General features: G+C 34.9%; 1 protein-coding gene and 1 long non-coding RNA gene across 3 annotated transcripts in view; both read right to left on the bottom strand.

Annotated features, from left to right (window-relative positions):
- Positions 1-19,043, bottom strand: part of LOC145999494 (uncharacterized) — a 168,857-nt gene that overhangs the window by 127,633 nt on the left and 22,181 nt on the right. The gene's annotated exons all lie outside the window — the stretch shown is intronic.
- On the bottom strand, positions 15,175-17,685 carry LOC145999493 (uncharacterized). Its single transcript, XR_014443400.1, has 3 exons — positions 17,462-17,685; positions 16,701-16,816; positions 15,175-15,313 (listed from the first exon to the last, which is right to left on the bottom strand). It is a non-coding gene; the product is annotated as an uncharacterized LOC145999493 (long non-coding RNA).

The raw sequence follows: 19,043 nt of genomic DNA, 5'->3' as shown, positions 1-19,043 counted from the left end.
AGTACGTACCTTCTACATCCATTTTCCGGTGGTACTTTTCCGATTACTATTATATTACTACGCATAAAAAAAGTTTTTCCTACTACTAAAAGCAATGCATTTCTCCATGTCCATATTGTTTACACACAGTTGCTGTCATTTGTTTTGGGGTCTTCCTCTCCGCACAAGAGTTTTGCTACCTTGTCTTCCAATGTCAGACGAGGAATGCTTGCAAGGTTAGGTTCCATTAGCATAAATACAATGAAAAATTATTCTTTGGGCTAAGAGAACTAACCCTAACTACCTATCAACGTAGGCACTTTTTGCTTTAACTAGATTTGTGCAGAAATGTGTGCCACCATGTCACTTTTTCCCCCAACCTGGATACGAATTTCTCGTTTCTTTCAAAGAAAATTTGGTAAATGTCTGTTATATCGGAGACACATTTCTTCATTTTTACAGAAGAAACTACTTACGGAAATGAGTTTCTGTACCATTTGGAAAGTTCATGGAGGTATTTTCTCACCGTAGAATGCTGCACAACAAGAAACAAGCACTTTTGATATAATAAACTTGCATTTTGTGCAAAGCGACAACATTATGCTGTTGTTTCCATTATGTACCTGCAGATGGCGCAAGCGTCGAAAGTCACGCGGTCTTGCCAGTGTTTCCAAAGGTGCCTTTTTTTATGAGAATTTTTTTTAACTATGCTAACCTAACCTTGCCGGAAATGGTCTGTGGGGCTATCGTGAATGGTTTTTGGGGCTATCCGTCAATGGTTCGTGGGGCTGTCATGAACGATTTTTGGGGCTATCCGGCAATGGTTTGTGGGGCTATCCGTCAATGGTTTGGATGACATAATGAACACGAAAGTAGGCATTTTTCGGTTAAGAAGGTTGAAACACTGCATACCCACTCCAAATTGACAAAACACAAGCACGACGCGCAATGATCCACAGCTGTGCGTGGCACATTGTATGTTCCGCAACGGAAGAAAGGAACCAAAAGAATTACTCGTAATGTGAAAAATCTATGTTATTTTTGTGTAAAAAGCATAATGGCACCTTTAACTATGTTCCCCAATACATAATTGGTAAGTACGAACCATCCGAAACACAAAATATCCGATTTTAATGTGTCTCCGATATAACATACATTTACCGAAACACAGTTTCATACATCGGAGACACATTTCTTCATTTTTACAGAAGAAACTACTTACGGAAATGAGTTTCTCTAAGCATAGAACGGTAAAACTGCCCTTGCCTTGGCTAGGGTTCGAAGCCCAGACTTTCGGCAACAAGATCGTGAGTTTCATGAAACAATTTCCCTTCCAAAGAATCGAATTCACCAAATCTTTCTTACGTGAATAACTTCCTCCAAATTTCCAAGCACTTTATACTGGTGTCATTTCAGGCTGCAGCAATCCACTGACTTGTAATATTACCTTAATTTGTTGTACATTTATGAGCTCATTTGGCATGTGCATTCAATGACTCTTTATATTTATTTGTAGGGTTTTTGCACAAATGTCGCAGAGAAAAATTTCCAGAAGCAAATGCGACATCTTTGCCACGAAGTTTGTATTTGTGTTTGCCCCTAATCCGCCCTAATCTGCTTGTGCCTTTCAGTCGCAATGTTGCTAACTAACAACTCTCATTTTTGTTTAAAGAAAACGGCATATTCGCATATGTCCGTAGCTTCTTTCTAAAGCTATTTCTTTTTCTGGGTTGGCATCTCTGATTTTGTGAGGCCCCGGAATCTGGATTTCATTATCACTTCCGGTGCGGGTCCTGGGATATGTGGAAAAAGAAATTTCGCTGCCCGGTGTGTAAGAATTCGGTTGCCAGACAAGACGTAGAATCAAAAATACAATGTGTAAATCTGACAGAACCTGATATTGAATATATGAATAAACAAAACAAGAAATGGCGTTGTAATACTTGTGAAAGGGAAAGAAGAAACAGTCTTTATGAAGACAATTTACCAGCTGGTAGCAGTGAGGGAAGTATTTCTATGCAAGATGTTTATAAGATGTTGATAAACTTACAGAAAGACTTCGAGGATTTGAAAAGAAGTAATCGAAATATTGAAAAAGAACTTGGTAAATCTTTAGATCTTGTACATGAAAAGTTAGATGAAAATAATGACATGTTAAAAAAACAAAATGAAGTAATAAGAGAATGTAAAGTGCAAATCGAAAAACTTAATGATGATAATTTGCGATTAAAGAAGCAGCTTAAAGAAACGCAAACTCAAATTGAAGAACTAGAACAGTACGGTAGGAGGAATATGGTAGAAATATATGGTATTCCTGAAACACAGAATGAAAATGTGTATGATATTGTAAAAGATATTGGTAGAGCCTTGGATGTTGAAATTAAGAATGAAGATATTGATATATGTCATAGACTAAAAAAATCTCCTCATCAACATGATAGTGGCATCATTGTGAAATTTGTTAGGAGAAGTGTAAAGGATAAATTTGTAGAGAAAAGGAAAGTTAAAAGAAATCTAAATATAAATCAAATAGGTTTTACTCATAATGGTACAATTTATGTAAATCATAGTATAACATACAGTAGGAGAAAGATATTTAATGAAGCACGTAAGATAAAAACTGAAAAAAGATATGCGTTTTTGTGGATAGACAATTCGGGTAGAATTCTACTGAGGAAAAGTAAGGATAGTACAGTAATACATTTAAAATCCATGGATGATGTAATAGCTATCCAGTAAAACTGGAAATTCTTGTTGGTTATGATTTTTCATGGAGAGATTAAAAACACTATCTATTTATTACCAAAATGTACGTGGTTTGAATACTAAAACTCATGAATTCTATACTAATAGTATTCAATGCGAATATGATATAGTGGTATTGACAGAAACTTGGCTACAAAATGGAGTGTATAATCAAGAATTGTTTAATGACATTATGTGGTATATAGAAAAGATAGGGATAATAATAAAAGAGGGGGAGGAGTAATAATAGCTGTTCATCACAACATAGATTCCTGTATTATAGACATATGTAGCCAGGTAGAGTTTATATGTGTAAAGGTGACACTGGGTATCAATATATATTATATTTTTTCAGTATATTTTACTCCCCAAGCAAATTTGGAAACATATCGGTCTTTTTACAATATATTCGAACAATATACATATATTCAAAATAGTAATATTCTCATTATAGGAGATTTCAATTTATCTTTAATAAGTGATGCGTCATATAACCTATTAAATGGGGATAACACATGCATCAATCTAGCTAACTTTATAAATCTCTATGACTTATGTTCCATTAATAATATTAAAAATCAGAATAATAAAACCCTTGACTTGGTACTTACTAATAGCAATAATAACATATTAATACATAGAGAAGAATATCCCTTTGTAAAGGAAGATTTACATCACCCAGCTTTAAACATCACACTTCATCTGGGTTCTATTCATGATAGAGTTTCAAAGGAGAAAGTGAATGTTTATAATTTTCAAAAAGCTGACTTTTTAAAACTATATCAAATGCTCAACTTAATAGATTGGACAGAATTAAAGAATTACAATAATGTAGATGATGCAGTAAAATGGTTTTACGATAAGTTTAATGTAGTATTGAATAGTACCATACCAAGAAAAGAACGCACCTTCAATAGTAAATATCCTTACTGGTTTAATGCAGAAATTATTAATATTATAAAGGAGAAAGAATACTATAGGAAACGCAAGAAACATGATAGCAATAGTGAACATAGGTATAAAGAATTACGGAAGCGATCGAAAACTTTAATTACAAATGCTTATAATAATTATATTAAAAAATTAGAGGAAGATATTAAGATTGATATGAAAGGTTTTTGGCGATTTGCAAAAAGTAAGAGGAACACTAAAAAAATTAATAATCAGAAAATGAAATCAGGTAAGAATATATTAGATTCAAATAAAAGTATCGCAGATGAATTTGCGAATTTTTTTAGCACTGTATATAGACAAAATGAACAAAATGAAGATAATTCTAGTGTAGTTGTAAATACAAAAGCTAATACACTTCTAACATTATCATTGAAGAAAATTCATAAAGACGAATATTATAATGCAGTAAAGAATCTTAAAGCAAAGAAGTCATGTGGACCAGATGGGATTCCGCCGTATATCGTTAAGGCGTGTTCGCAAATATTAGAATATCCTTTGTGCACAATTTACAATTTAATATTGAAGACGCAAACATTTCCTAGTATTTGGAAACTAACCAAGGTGTGTCCTATACCAAAAACGAATAAAATATCCGAAATAGAAAATTATAGACCAATCTCAATTTTATGCTCCCCTGTGAAGGTACTTGAGCAAATTCTTTACACTAGAATATATAATCATGTCAAATGTTGGATAACAGATTGTCAACATGGTTTTACAGCAAAAAGATCGACGATCACGAATCTATTAAATTATACACAAGAAGTTCATTTAATGTTACATAATAGATCCACAGTACATACTATTTATTTAGATTTTACTAAAGCATTTGATAAAATTAATCATAAAGTGCTTCTTCATAAACTAACATGGTATGGATTATCAGATGACTGGATATCACTGATTGAATCATATTTGAATGATAGAAGACAATATGTAGATTTTAGGTTGACAAAATCTTTTAAATATGATGTAAACTCTGGAGTACCGCAAGGATCAAACTTAGGGCCTCTTTTTTTTTGTACTGTATGTGAATGACCTACCATTAAGTATTAATAAATCTAGTTGTCTAATGTATGCAGATGACATCAAAATATATAAAGAAATTACAAAGTTGCAAGATACTTGTCAATTGCAGGAAGATTTAAAGCGTGTTTATCAATGGAGTATTCAAAATAAACTTGATCTCAATATAAAAAAATGTTATTACATGGTATTATCTGCAAATAAATCGAACGTGCAATGTGAATACTTCATAAACAACCAAAAATTGGAAAGAGTCAATACTATGAAGGATCTTGGTATAATAATTGACAAGGATCTCTCGTACTCCACTCATATAATACAAATGGTAAATATTGCATACAAAAAATTAGGTTTTGTAATTAGAATGTCAAAATATTTAAAGGATTTGGATGCAATCACGTTATTATACAATGCAATGGTTAGGAGTACCTTGGAATATGCATCTATAATCTGGTCACCAATAGCTAAAAAATATATAGAAAAAATAGAACAAATACAAAAACGCTTTCAACGTTATTTGTATTCCAAAAAACATGGTAAGAATTGTAATGTTAAAATGTTATCTACCAATACACTTCAAAAAGAAATCGACATGCCATCATTAAGGTCAAGGAGAATTTTTATGCAACAGCTATTTTTGTATAAAATAATTAATGGCCTTATTGATAATGCTCAAATTTTAAGCAAAATATCTTTTAATACTACATGTTGTCATCTTCGAAATAGAAACTTGCTGAATTGTCAAATGGCTAAAACTAAGAAGTATCAAAACTCTCCGTTACAGCAAATGTTAGATTTCTACAATAAGTTATCAATGGTAGATAATGAGTTAGATTTTTCGTATTCCCTGAATATTTATAGAACAAAGTTACAATCATTATGTTTTACACAAGAAATTATAGAAATTATTGTCTTATAAGTGCAAATATTTAGGACTTCTGAATATAAATATATGTTATAGGTGAGATATTTATTTGTTATCATTTACTATGAGTGTATGTAGGGCTTTGTATTGTTTTGTATTCCCTGAATGTTTGCAAGACAAAATTTCAATCATTATGGTTTGCGCAAGAAATTATAGAAATTATTGTCTTGTAAGTGCAGACATTTAGGGATTTCTAAACATGTATATATATCATGGGTGATAGGTATATTGTTACCATTTACTATGAGTGTAGGTATGGCTTTGTATTGTTTTGTCTTGTAAATATCTATTTGTGTGAAGTATCTCTTTATTTGTGTGTATGTGTGTTTTTATATATTATTAATTATGTATGTATATTTAAACTGTATGCAAGTCTCCCATAATTGGAGAAGCTTTCTCTGTTGGAGACAACTACAATTAAATAAATAAATAAATAAATATATATATATATATATATATATACACACACACACACACACACACACACACACATATATATATATATATATATATATATATATATATATATATATATATATATATGTACATGATTGCCTTTTTTAGGTATGGGAAGATAATCCCTCAAAGCATTAACATAATTTGATATTATCGTAAATAACTAATATTGTTCCTTTATAGGGTAAAATATATGTAGAACGGAATCCGGAGGATTAGCCCCGTTCTTCGGGTATAATTAGAACCTAATGCGACCTCCGTGTTAGCGGAGTAGTTCCTGGAACTCGCGCGAAGCAAGGACGTCACATTACTTTGGTTTTGTATCGCTTGCGTGGGTTTAGTTGTCGATATGGGTACCCTTTTGCACGCGCTTCCTTTACGTCATCTAATATTAACTGGGTAAATCGAAAGCAGCCCATAGCAGGCGTTACACAGTTTGGTTCCTTTTTTTTTGTGCTTATTTTTCAAGTAAAAGTAGCTACATCCTTGTATTTAAGTGCCCATAAAATGTAATTTAAGTGGTTACGTTATTATAATGTTGTCATAATTGACACTTTAACCCTCTTGACTAGAAAACTGACAATATTCGGTCTTGGGTTCTGGATTCGAATCTTGGCCTGGGCATGTGTGTTGTTTATGAGTGTCCCGTCATCAATTTTATTTTACAGGGGCATTACAGTGTTCTTGTGTGACATTTCACACTTGTATAATTTAAGGCTCTAGCAATTTGATCGGATTAAAATATTTCATAACGAACTGATTTCACACAGGATTTCGGAGCGGAGCGGATCAACGCTCCGGTTGTTGCCCACGCTCCGGAGCGACATTCTAAGAAATGGTTCGCTCCGCTCCGGAGCGGAGCAGCGGGAATCGGAAAATTTCTCGCTCCGCTCCGGAGCGAGGAGCGAAATTTTAGAAAATGGTTCACTCCGCTCCGGAGCAGAGCGCTGCCTTTACACGCTCCGCTCCGTATCGGAGCAGAGGAAGGTGTAAAGTTTCTCGCTCCGGTCCGGAGCGAGGAGCGATATTCAAAGAACTTGCCCACTTGCCGAGGTTGGATAATACGAGTGTATACCGAAAGCTAACGATCAAAGGTTCCGAGTACATTAGTAATTTTGTTTGTGGAATTTGTACGCCATTTGAAAATCGCCCGTTATTGTTGTTATAAAACTGATTATTACTAAAGCTAACCCCACGGAAACAGTCCAGACAAGATTACGTCACTCACCTACAGTGTTGCCAATAAGCAAGGAATAATCCTTACACAACACACCAGGGAAGGCACAATGAACCGCATACGTACAACGCGCAATGTGTCAACTGTGAAGCGTAGAAGAAGTGTGGCAAACCTGGAGGGCCAGGGGTGTGAAGGAGGCAAGGGGAAGCTTCGATCTTCACTGGACTGTTTTCGTGAAGAGAGCGATATTATTATTTTATTATTATCATTATTATTATTACATTTTCATTATCACTTTTACTACTCTACTACTACTTCTGGGGACAATATATTTCAATAGCAGGTGTGCCACCTGTGGTTTTATAAGTTGAGAGAATGGAACCACTCTCTCATTTCCTGCCACCAGGGATCGCGACTGAAACTCATTTCGGTTCAACTTCTGGTTCGGGCTAAGCACTTCGGCATATCGGCCCGACGTTACAGTCCACGGCGAAGCAACTTGTACGGAGGAAGATAAAACGCAGACAGGTGTTCATGCAAGACACTCGCTGGTGCACGATTGCCATATCTAACTTTCTTTTACGCTGGTTATGTATGATACTTTGAATGTAACGAAAGGGAAAAGTTTAAAGTAATTGTAAATTCAAGTTGCTAATTTTAACTTTTCGATTTTTGAATGTATGAAGTTGAAAATCGGAATCATGCTTATTAATGTTACAATTAAACACGGCCAATTAGGAAACTTTTTAATTTGAAATAGAGTTTTCATATCTAACTTTTTAAAAATCCCGACACTAGAAAGTTGAAAACCAGCTTAACCTAAAATGTAAGTTGCCACATTTGGTTTAATTTTATGAAGATATAAAGTCGAAAATCGGAATGCTGTTTGTATACAGCGGAACAGGGGAATTTAAATAGTATGAAATACAGGGTTGTCATATTGATTCTTTCTCAATTTTTAAGGCAGGAAGTTGAAATAGGTATTTAATGGTTACATACGTATACTACTGCAAAAATTATAAAATGTCTGGTTGCCATATCTAACATTTCAAGTTTGTAAGCAGTAACCTGGAAATAGGCATGATGGTTACAAGAAAATTGCAAAAATTTTGGAAAAACGATGAATGGAATGTTGCTATATTAAACTTTCTGAGTCTAGAAAGCCAGAGAACGTATACGTATAAAATTAATATTTTTTGTATTAAGTACGTTGTACACAGCAAACTGAAAGCAAGTTTTCAGTAATAAACAATGTGTAGTCAGCAAATAAGTCGAAACAAGATGTATAAACCTTAATAACCGTGATAACCACAAAATGTAATATTATCTACTTGGATAGGCATGTACTGAATTTTATGGTTTCATTTTGGAAAACAGGGCTGCGAGCAATACGTGCCTTCCTCACTGATGGCATTTGATTTGATTTTTGTTACTTAGCTTTGAATTTTTGGCTAATCGCGACGATGATAATGAGAGAATTGATAAATGTGTACTAAAAAAAAGTAGCGCGCTGTACCCCGATAACATAGTGGTAACAACGTCGCCTTGTATTGAAGGGGCACTGGGATCGATACCCGGTGGAGGGCATAGTGGCTCGAATCCCACTTAAGGTAAGATTTAAACTGTAGGTCTATTCTTGATAGCGTATTGTTGAGTCTTAAATCCACCAAAAGTCCATAACAAAAGGCATTGTTTCAACGTATGTTGAATGTATAATTGCAATGTATATTGTGATAAATTAATCCTTAAGCAAATATACATTTGTAATTCTGTTTAACAATAAGAGACTTCACTTTCCTTTACATCTATTTACAAGAACATAAAAATACAACTTGGAAATTCCAAATGAACAACCTCTTATTCATATCTTTTACGTATGTGTGTGTGTATTTCCTGAAATCTGGCAAAGTCCTAATAATGTATTCACTTCATAAGTGTCTATTATATAACAGGAAGCATCATTGGGTATTTAATATCAGATGAATAACGAATTCCATGGGAATATTTTTGCGAGTTCGTGGATGTGAGTTCAGCTCTCAACGACAAATGGTGTTGTTTTGACCCGCGTTAATGTCATTGGTGTTTCCTTTGTGTTTGTTTCTCTATCACAGTATATTTCATTTCCATAGTTTCGGTGTCCTATTTTTTTACCGAGTTATCTAGAATTTGTTTAAAATTACGGATCATGATAAATATACGATTAAAGGCAAGGCAAAGGTAATAGTCCGGAAAAGACAAATTGAAACTTATACTTAGTTGATATGACAATTGGTCATTGTTCATTACAATTATAGAAATACAGTGCTCAAAAAAAGTTTTGCATATTATGATTGCATGCGGTTTGAGTCACAATATCCCCAAAAGGTATACAATGTTCATTATGTGAGCAATGCCCGAGACAGAAACCGACATAATGCCCCAAGTGAGTTCGATATTCAGCAGATAGAGGGCAGTAGTTGCCACATGATCCCTGAGCAGATTTGAAAGCAGCCCAATGGGAGGCATTGTCCGTGTCTTATCCGCACTTGTGAGTTGGAAACTGCACAGACAGCGGGTGGAAAACGAAGGGCAACATGCCTCGAGCAACCATTTCTGCTACGGACCACATTCGAATTGTAACGCTGCTGCAAGAGGGACATCGCCAAGTGGAGGTCATTGCCCGTGTTGGGGTGAACGAAAGTGATGTCTCTCGAGTGTGGAAAAAGTTCAGGGAGACACAATCAGTTGCTGATCGACCAAGGACAGGGCGACCACGCAATACAACACACAGGGAAGATCGGTACGTGGTGATTTCGGCACGTCGTAGAGTCACTGCAACTGCTACCAGTTTGTGTCAAGATCTGCGGAAGGCCTCAGGAGCGAATGTTTCCAATCAGACAGTGCGGAATCGACTTCATGAGGAAGGATTGACGTCAAGAAGACCCATACCCAAGGCTCCTCTTAATCCACACCATAAGAGAGACCGTGTAAAGTGGACAACAATGCACAGCAAATGGAGTCAGGAACAGTGGGAGCACATGCTCTTTACAGACGAGGTCACCATCAGTTTGCACCCGTTAAGCAAAAGCATAAGGGTTTGTATACGATCAGATGAGAGATTGAACGAGCCCTTCATCCAGGAACGTCACCAGCAGCAGGGGGGCTCCATCATGTTTTGGGGTGGAATCATGTTTGGTCGACGTACGCCCCTAATTCCTCTCCAGGGTCACGTGACTGGTCTGATGTACAGAAACGCTATTTCCGAACCCGTGGTAGCAGGTTTCTCTACAACTGTGGGGGATGGCTTCACGCTGGTGGATGATAACGCTCGACCACATCGAGCCAGAGTGGTTCAAGAGTTCCTTGATATGCACGGCATTCGACGCATGGTGTGGCCAGCGTATTCTCCAGACATGTACTGCGTGGAACATGCATGGGGTCTCCTGGGTGCTTAGTCCCGACTCTCAATACGTGAGCACGGAAACGACCTTTTCGTTATCACCCCAACTCGTGTTCGGAGAGAAAATCGTAGTCCTGACTGGTCGTTAACGAGTGCCGACTTCGATGGCTTACGAGTTCTCGCTAACAACTGAGAATATAGTCTGTGATGCACTCAAAACAAGTTTGTCGCAGAGGCTACACCCAAAGAACCAATCAGATGGCGAGAATTAAAATCGAGAGTCGTGAAGAATCGATCGATCTTCCTAAAAGTCGATTGAGTTTGTTTACTGTCTTATGAAGTTGCCCAAATGTCGAAATTGATCTTAAATGTAAAACTGCACGGAAAAATAAATAGTGAGTTTATTCGAATAGATAATATTCATGTATGTGAGTGCATGAGGATTTTTCGGAAGAAAAAATAATACAAATCTATGCACTTACCAAATTAGCTACTAACGTCAAGAATTAAAAAAGGAAGAAAAATGTTGTACAATGTTATGAATGTCCAGCCCAATATTTTTTAAAGATGTAATAGTAGTTTTCTTAACTGCATAGAAGGCAGGGAGAGGGAGGGTTGTTTGTTTCAAATTTATTATGAAAACCGGTGTTTCAAATATGTGGTAACTTCTCGGTCCAAGTTCCGATCGTTTAATTCAAAATTAATGGTGCAATGGTATTTTGTACACGGCTCGATTTTTTATCTGTATTAACACATCGTTACCACACATTCTTTATAGTTTTAGTGATTTCTTGCTGCATCTCGTGTGAAGAACGATTTTTCCCTTCCACACATACCTACATGATTGTTTGGAAGTATATATACGTATATTGCAACATATTGAATTTTAGGTTTTTCTTGGTAAATAATATTTTACGAAATTTTAAGGGCAAAAATACACACATATTCCTAAAATGAATGTTTTGCTTGCCTTTGATACAAATAGCTGATTGGTATCTTACGTTTTAGGTTAAGCAGGTTAGATTTAAGGCTCTTAGAATTAATAAAACATTCCTAAATGCTTTCGTTGTAAGGTTGGGTTAGTCAGGTTTAGGGTTCTTAGCATTATAACAATATCTCTAAGTGAACAAAACATCCAGTCTCAAGCACAAAACTCCCTTCGAACCTTGATGAAAATCTCCTAAAACTCCATGTCTTACATAACCGGAAACCAAGAACGATTGTTTGCTGCAAATCACAGCTACTCGTGTAAGCTTCTTTAAAAATCGAAGTATCTCGGGTAAATAATACTTTGTGTAGAATTTAACAGTGCTAATTCATTTCTCCAAGCTTCAAACTTATCTTCACATATGAATGACTTATTGCAGAAAGGGACCTGAGTCACTTTTGCACAATTCTGAGAAAAACAATGAAAAATCGTATAATATTAATAGTGTAAGAAAGAAATGTGCCGTTGTTGGCTCAAATGTTCAACATAATGAATAGTTAATTTTGCAACCCTCAATGCACCCCCCTGCAGTATGCTGCTAGACACAGTGGAGATGAAAAAATTAACTCCGGTACCTCAAAAATGTGACTCAGGTCCCTTTCTGCAATAAGCCATTCATATTGTTTCCAGTATTCCAAACTATACATCTATAAAATATGCAAAAATGAAAAAGAAAGAAAAAAGAAGAGAATATCATTCAACATTCGGAACCGTTGCCAACTTCTCTATTGATGGCAGAATATTGATTTTCGGTAGGTAATTGTGGGAGTTTGTGAATGAGGGCTGATTTTCTATGAGCATTGTAGGAATATGTATGCATTTTATCCTAAATTTTCCAAATTTTATTTACAAAAAAAAAATATTGAAAAATCGAACGAACACATCAAACATCGGGAAATACAGGAGTTATCCATTGTTGACATAACATTAAAGTGCAAAAGCAACCTTTTGATGTAATTCTTTTATGGCACTTTCCTGGTAAATCCAGGTTCCTCCCCTCACTAATTCATAATTTATTGAATGGAGATGGAAGTATACAGAATTTCTTTGCATTACCAATACAAGTGTGATTTTCCTCAGTGAAATGTACAGAAAACATACCTCAAAAATGACAAAAATATGCTGTCATACAATGAATTTGCTAAAAAATATGCCTTGGGTTTTTTATGCATTTACATGACAAATGACAGCATCATCATAGCATTCACAGAAGATAGGAACTTTAATTTGGTGTGGAGAAATAAGCTAGGATAAAAGCATGACAAAAATCTGAGGCCTGTAAGGGGAAAAAAATCTGGAAATATACTTACTGATTTCATAAAGGTGCTTTGTCAAAAATGAAAATTGTTACTTCTGGAAGTTTATGACAGCCACACAATCGTCATTGTGTACCTCAACCTATCTACTTACCATTCAAGTTAACATTTCTGGAGGTGTGAATATCCTTAGCTAGTTATATGCAATAGCTTATGGCAAGTTGTGAATATGCTTAACTAGATAGCACCTCCATTGCTGGAAGAACACAGTAATTGCATGACAAATTGTATGCTGTAACTTATTAATGCCTAACAGAACCAAGAAGTTACAGAACTGGAATTGTAAATTTACACAGAGATCCAAGTGGTGGAAATTATGGGAGTGAAATACAGAGGTTTTTTTTTTTTTGGAAACTCTATGAGCATTGGCACATAATACCAAAGACATGTTTTTCCATTTCATAAATTTTCAGTCAATTATAATGTCTCTAACATGTAAATTTTTCATTCCTAGATGCTATTTAATGATTGGTACAACAACTATAATTCCTCAAAACTATTTATTCAGTGAAGTGTAATTTTCAGTCGTTATAGTAACAAGACAGTGATGTGAAAAGATTTATGAATTAAAATGACAATCTTAGTGTAGGATTTCCCTTACTCTTTGAGTGGAGTGGAGTTTTAAGTCCACTTTTGTGCACAGATAGGCTAATTGGGACTGGACCTACAGTTTAAAGTAGGATCCGAACCACTACGCCTCACCGGTTCTCAAACTTGGAACCCCTTGATTGCAAAGCAAATATGTTACAACTATGCCATCGGGGAAGCACCCCTACCATTTGAAGTAGATGATGTAACAGAAATTATTGTGGATGCCGTATGCAAATGGAAATATAGCATCAAAAGGTAAAAATAATAATAAAAAAAAGTATCTCAAGAGATTGAAAATGAAATCTGGAGTCCCCTTGATGTTGAGGTAATTAAGATTTGACTAATCTATTAATGGGGAGACTGTTCAAAGAAGTCCTCCCATTAATGACTATTGCAATATTGTTGTATGAGAACCAGATGGACCTAACTTAAATTTATGTAATTTTCACGAGTGATTATGTCTGAATATAAAAAAGTCAGTAATTTGAAGATACTTAAATCCTCTTTACCACTAATGAGAAAAGCTGGACACGGGTGAATCTTGACTCCAAACATGGCTTTTTTAGAGTTACGTTCCTCTGGTTCTCACATGGCAACATATGACATGAGGTTGTCTTTATGCACAAAGAAGCTACAGTTTACAGTGGTATCTGAACCATTAAGTGCCTCTGCTGAGTATTGAACATGGAATCCCTTGATTACAAGATGGCAACATGCAACATTTCCAATACACCAATGAACAGGCTTGAACTGTCAGTGAGTAAATGAGTAAAGTAAACCAATTTCAGATAGAACAGCACTGAAAAATATATTTGCAATGAAACTTTTCTAAATCAAGTGGGAGGTGATTGTGTACATTATGAAACATGTATTCATGAAATCAGATACACACTGATGCAGACCTTTTGTGCACAGAAAAGGCATAGTTAAAAAAAAAAAACTGACTACATGGGAACTTTGCATGTAATATCAGCTTTTTAAAACTTTAAGAAAGCCCTTTTGTGTGTTCTGTTACAGCTCTTGCAATAACAATCTTCTACAACAACACACTACTTTATGGCAAAAGTAACTAAGGCAATGAAGTACATTGATATTTCATAACGACAAACAAGGCTAAAAAACTGTTGCAAAGGGGAAGCTTTAAACAGAATAAAATAAACCTTTTCATGTTTCATCTTGCATATGAAAATATAAATCTCCTTTCTTTAAAGAAATATATTTTAAGGTAACAGCCATCCAAGCCATATGAAATGGCTGATGTGCATTTTACTGAAAAATTATCTGAAAATTCTGGCTCAAGCAGATATTTATTATCTATTGGTTGGGTCCCAATCTTCAAAAAACTTTCCAGCAGGTAGTAAAAATAAATAAGTGAACCATTTAAAGTAGTCAATAATTAAATGAAAGAAGTGACGAATTGGCACTGCTAACAATATTGAAATAAAGTTCTGGTGTACCGTTACAATGTTATATTTCAAAAAGAATGTCACAGAAAACCTATTTCACACAAACTTAACAACATTAAAGCACATCTGAAGATTCACACACACATTCATATGCAGAGTTGACAGTGGATGGGAAAACTGAATTTTCATCCATCCCTCCATCTTTGATTTTTGTTGCCATAGGAGGGAGATAGTGAAGCACTATGTTCCTTAAAAGACACCTCCATTTTTGTTTTAGGATGCCAATGGTCCATTATATTAGACAGCTATGCACCTCAGGAGCACCATCTATTGGTGTCATGACCCATGGTCCTCTGGATACCCACTGTTACCTGCAAAGATAAAGAAAGGCCTGTCCTGAGTTTCCACTGTAGATAATAAATATCCCAATAACAATTGAAAGTAACTTCACTTAAAAGATTTTAAAGGATCAGCAGGAATTCAAGTATTAACTTATGAGCACTTCTATAATCTATTCCTTTACTTCAAGACATCTAAAGTGCACATATCCGGTGATGGTTCCCCCAGTCTCTTATGAAGAAACTGTATGTTAAATTTGGCAATCCTCTAAAGTGCCACAGTTATAGAAATTTTGAGTACTTTCGTTCAAATCGTAATGTCAATGTTTGACTTCTAAAAATACGCAAGGGTTCCACAGAAGCTCTATTTCCATAGCAAATGGAATGTTGAACAAATGAACATGTAATAGCCCCATCTAGTTGCTGCACTTTTTTACACTCTGTGCAGTGCAGGTGTATCCAGTGTCAAGAGTAGTGCAAGGAAATCATGTTCAACCAACAAGACGGAAAGCAGTGTTCCAGTTAAGAAGATTCAACAAATGCCTGTCTGCTGCTTTGAACGGTCATTTGATTAGTTAGCACACACCACGTGACCATACACAAGACCTAAAGGTAGTGCAGATGGTGCAGACACCAAATACACTACTTGACTCCAAATCAACAAACTAGACAACTCAGTATTGCACCGTGCAACCAACTAGACGCTTCAGTGCAAAGAGAGTCAAAAAGTGCAGTCAACTAGACGGGGCTATTGTGTTATGACTCCTAGGTGTTTTATAAACTTGCCTACAACAAGCGAGGTTAGATAAATTTATCATCCTCAATTTATATTCTACAAATTCTATTACGTTTCAATAATCTTGTTATTCATATCCAAATTAAACATGTATCATATTTAATCACATGCTCATTGTGTGGCAAACATTATAGATTATGCTAACTGTGAATGTTATGTGAAGGCTTCCATGTAAAGTATTGTCTGGAATAAAAATAGTTATATGATTTTATGAAACATTCACGTAACATTTCTATTAATAAAAATGCTTCCACATAAAATTGTCCCTAGCATGGTCTTGTTGTATACTGGTAGGGTTTCTTCTTATTATTATTATTACTACTTGTATCTAAGAATAAAACGTTTTGATAACATTTGAAGAACTCAGAAATGTTTAAGTTTAAAATTTACGGATAATGCACATTTTGTAATAATAAAAAGGTGAGAGAAGAGAATACTAGAGTTATTGTAGAATATAGATAATTATGAAACAACACTGCACATGTATTCATAATACAGTAATGGTAATAAACATAGTACTTCACATCTTTAATAATGCAGTTCATATATGAGATGAGTGCAATTTAAATACTTCATGGAAAAATTATTAACAATAATTATTCCAGACTTAGAACATCTACATACCTAACAGCCAAGTGTTCCTTGTTCTTATATTGACAAAAGTATCTGATGTTGGAATTCCTCATGTGTCCACCCTGGATACCGAGAGTAGTCACAATATTTTCATTTTAATCGGCTATCTGCAAAAGAGGAAAAGTACTGTAACTTTTGCACAAATAATTGGGTTAACAAGTTGAGGTATTGATCATAATAAGATACTGCACAAAGTTAATGATTTTTTTTTAAATATATATATATATATATATATATATATATATATATATATATATATATACACACACACACACATGTTATTCTGAATGAGAAATACCATCCATCTGATGTTACACATTACTCAGTTGTTTACTTCTGATTTATTTGAAAATAGCAACTGTATTGAAAACCCCACAAATTCACCTTTTACTGTGTTCCAATAAAAAATAATAAAATATTAAAAGAATATCACTCTGGAACTGTTATTGCCATGAGCACCTTTGATTTGGTTTGTCTTAACAATTATAATTGTATTGTTTTGTCCATGCAAATAGGAATACGAGATAAAAAGTGATACAAATTTGTTTGCTAATCCAGAACTATATGGATAGTATTGAAAATAAACTAGCATGTTCACTTGCACAATATACCTACCTGCATGGCCAGTCAACCACTCATTTCAGTATTTATGTTTTATTACATTTTATTGTAGAAGCTGTCTAAAACCCACCACATGATGGATGTCAATAGGTGTTATTATAATGAAACAAAAATAACGTACACTATCTTACCTCCTTTTAACATCCAGCTGATCTGCTTGTATCATTGGGAACTTCATCCATTGTGAGGAGCAATAACCACCATAGCACTGCACACTTGCTCTATACACTGGCTGATGACCTATAACCATCTGGCTGGTACCTCCATGTTGTGAAAATGAGAGCTTCTAGCACCTATAAAATTATTTCAGAAAAAATAAATATAAATTCTCTTACAAGGAAACTTCTATCAAACAGTTCCCACTGACTCAAAGTTTTTCATGCTTAAAATAAATTCATGCTACCCACTATCAACACATGACATAAGGTAGTTAAACTGAGTGCATTCTGTTGATGGTTTCATATAGAAAAAAAATATTTTCCCCTTTTCAATTGATGGTTATGAATACAGTATACCAAGTACCCCCTCCCATGCACACACACACACACACACACACACACACACACACACACACATATATACATTACTAATGACATTTTTGTCACAAAAAAAGGTTTTCTCTCACCAGTGTCTGGGCAACCAAATGGAGTACTTTCACTTTTACTGGTGCTTAGGCGTTTAGGTTAGATTTTGTGATTACAATAAAAAAAGATAATTTTACATTCCCGTCCTGATAAAAAAAATAGGTTTGGGATAAATTCTAATGTCCGTAACTCTGTAAATATACGTTTCTATGCCCCCAAGCTTCTGATATAGTCTTAACAACAGTTAATCTTTCCATGGGGAATTTTTCCTGGAAATTTGAGGGAGTACGTAATTTAGTACACTCGACCTGCATTAATACAACTTAAAACATAGTGTCAAAATTTCCTTTAAAATCTTTATCATCAGTTCACGTACTGTATAAATCATGCTTATTAATGGTAGTGTCACAGCACCCTTGCTGACAACCTATGCATGTTTGATTTGGAATATCTGATAAACCAACAAGCCCATAATTCAGACAACAAGAAATTCTTGAAGAATGTCTGGTCTTTTAGTGCAGTACACATTTCAACGTCCCCCAGAATCCTACATATGAACATTTCCTTCTCTGTAAATATATGTTTGTACCTGAAAGTAATAGGGATAGTCTAGTTTCAACTTCATGAGATCATTGTCTTTAGTTCAGCAAGATGATTTCACAGAGCAAATTTCATTCACAGTAAAGTTTCTCAAACTATGGGCACTTTATTCCGCATACTCCCTTCCCACAGCATCAGCAAATACTATTAACCATTCCATCTAGTATTGCGCCCATGCAAGGACAATTTTTGTTTAGGAATAACAGACATGTAGACATAGTAGTAAGACCTTTGACTGTGTTCATATAATTTTCTCATTACTCTCTCATGGGTTATACCTTAGTTACAAACTTCAGGAGAAAGGAAGAAATTGGTCTAAGTAACTTAAAAAAATAGTGAAACAGATGGTGAAACTACCAGTTGTTTGATACAGTGTTCATCCCTAATTTGTACTGAAATCACTTTGAACTTCCTGCTTGACCATAAAATATAACTGTACATTTATTTTCCAACTCTTAGCACAAATACAGGTAGTTTGAGTGCAACCTGGCATATTAATGCACTTTTGATCATTAAATTTTGGCCAGGT

This window comes from Lepisma saccharinum, chromosome 15, assembly GCF_977018435.1.
Source record: "Lepisma saccharinum chromosome 15, izLepSacc3.1, whole genome shotgun sequence".
Classification (NCBI taxonomy): Eukaryota; Metazoa; Arthropoda; class Insecta; order Zygentoma; family Lepismatidae; genus Lepisma; species Lepisma saccharinum.
The sequence above is the reverse complement of the archived record's forward strand: the minus strand, read 5'-3'. Positions and strand labels throughout refer to the sequence as shown.